Genomic DNA, 2347 nt, shown 5'->3' with positions numbered 1-2347 from the left:
ATCTCCAGAGGTCAAAGTTGAAGCCTGGTCTGTCACGCTGTGAGGCAGCAGTGCTAACCACTGAACCACTCTGCCTTTCGGTGCTGTTTCAGACATGCTGATCCTCTTATCATTCACATCTCAAACAGCGCGGGGAATTACTACCAGAAATGGAAACAAAAAAAACTGCACCTGATGTGTTTCACCTTCCCCCGTTTATTCCCATCTCAGATCAGAGGTTTTACAGTTCAGTTCAGGGCAGACCACAGAGAACGGCAGAAGATCTTCACAAGCATGTCACCTCCCCTGTGTAAGCTTGGCCAGTGTATCAATATGACATGTTTAATTCAGACGCATGAATTTATGGCAAGCGGTAAACTGATCAAAACGCAGGGTGCGGGACAGTACACCGCAAGCCTGTAACAACTGGCAGAGAATGGTTTCGAATTTTCAATCTCTAGAGTAAGGGTCTAGCACGCTCCTGCTGTAACACTTGGTTGTTCTGGCGTGTGACTTTTTAAACAAGCATTCAGCTTTCATCTGGTGTGTGGGATGTAAATTAAAGAATGATGTCAAAATAGCTTGACCGTTGCTATGTAATGTTCTGTTTGTTTCGACGTGTTGTGCTTGTGTAAATATTACCTTTGTCGAAGTTCCCACATTCTGTTGGTCGAGCTGTGATTCCACTCAGAATCACAAAATTTGTCAAAACGCAGATGCAGGCCCTGTAGCTCGCCTCTGGGTGCACCGGGCGTCCACAATAAATATGTCTGTTTTAGTATCATTCTCTTGCCTTCTCCTTGTAACTCTGCACATTGTGGCTTTTCACAGAACTATCGAATTACGTTTTGTCTGGCATGAATCTGCCTCTTTGTCGCAGTCAAGCAGGGATTTCCAGATCAACTTCGTCTTGTATAAAAACATTCTTTGTCATGTAATTCTTACTTCTTTTCCTCATGACTTTAAACCTCTGCCTGATCGGTCTCGAACTTTACAGGCGTGTGAGCATTTTCACTCCCTTATTTCCTCTGTTCATACCCCTCACAACTTGGAAAGCTTCAATCAGACTGGTTTTCCGTTCTCGAAGGAGAACTATCTCAACTTACCAATCTCTCTTTCTTGCTGACATTCTTCACGCACGTCACCATTCACGTGAACCTGTTCCGCATTGTCTCCAATCACTGTCCGTCCCAGATTCCTGAACTTTCACACATACATAATTGAGCAATAATGCAGCAGAGAATTCATTCTGATGATTGACCTCGGACAAAGCTGTCGACTTTTCTCCGCCTCCTCACCTGCTGTGTTCCTCCAGCTCCACACTGTCACAATTTTGTCTCCGGCATCTGCAATTCTTGTGATGTCTGGAATCATTCAGATTGCAGCGCAAACATCCAGAAACACCTTGTTTTTTTTTTCGATTTGAGCAAGTGTTTCTCTGAGTTGTATTCACAATAACATGAGACCAGCTTCATTTTTCTGAAAGCTGGCTGGGAAGTTCAATGAAAGTGAGGATAAGAAATCTGGGCTCGTCCGGGATTCGAACCCGGGATCTCTCGCATGTCAGAGGCATATAATACCCGAAGCGAGAATCATACCTCTAGACCAACGAGCCATCGGCCAGCTTCGTACCCCTTTCAGAGTGAAGTACAATCCATTTTGTTTGAGGCAGCAAAGAATTTCAAGGATATTTTCTTCTCAAACTGTCGCCCTGCTCCCAAGACGGTGCTGTTTGCTCCATCTCCTGGCACCGGGTATTCTCCATTTATGGATTATTATGCCACATGTTTCCACTTGGATCACAGAAATTTTTAAACGATTTGTGAAGCTGGAGTTTCAGTTTCTGTTTAGTCTTTCCATGTTCCCACCAACCAACTGAATTTTGTTCCCAAAATCTTGTCACAATCTTCATGCCTGGGGCTGAGGGAGTTCAGATTGTTGGAGAAATTCTAAAGGCTGGGATTTTTTCTTTTGTTTCGAGCAAAGAAGGTTAAACGGAGATTTCATGGTGCCAGCCAGTGAGGAACTGTTTCCACAGGTAAGGATCAGTAGACAGGTAAATGGGATTAGAGAACATTCAAGATAAAGAGAGTTGCGCTTACAGAGGAATTTCCACCACCAGTGATGGTGTCTGTTGACGACTTGAAAGGGTTGTTTAAAACTTGCTTCCTTCTTCCCTGCACGATATGTTCACTGCAAACAATCTCAGGGGTCTCAGACTGAGCTCGATCTAATTGAAATCAGACCTCATTATTTTGATGTGTTTTGATCTACTTCCTGTAAGTTAGTGCATCTGAAATAAATATCTCATACTGATACATGGGCCAAGTTTACACAAGTGAGGCGACACGTATCTGAAGGTTCTGTC

At 43.7% G+C, this 2347-nt stretch overlaps 1 non-coding gene across 1 annotated transcript; it reads right to left on the bottom strand.

Moving 5' to 3' along the window:
* Positions 1–1504: 1504 nt before the first annotated feature.
* Positions 1505–1594, bottom strand: trnap-cgg (transfer RNA proline (anticodon CGG)). The gene is given in 2 exon segments: positions 1505–1540; positions 1559–1594. It is a non-coding gene; the product is annotated as a tRNA-Pro (tRNA).
* Positions 1595–2347: the final 753 nt, after the last annotated feature.

The sequence above is a fragment of the Stegostoma tigrinum genome, unplaced genomic scaffold (genome assembly GCF_030684315.1).
Source record: "Stegostoma tigrinum isolate sSteTig4 unplaced genomic scaffold, sSteTig4.hap1 scaffold_58, whole genome shotgun sequence".
Lineage (NCBI taxonomy): Eukaryota > Metazoa > Chordata > Chondrichthyes > Orectolobiformes > Stegostomatidae > Stegostoma > Stegostoma tigrinum.
The sequence above is the reverse complement of the archived record's forward strand: the minus strand, read 5'-3'. Positions and strand labels throughout refer to the sequence as shown.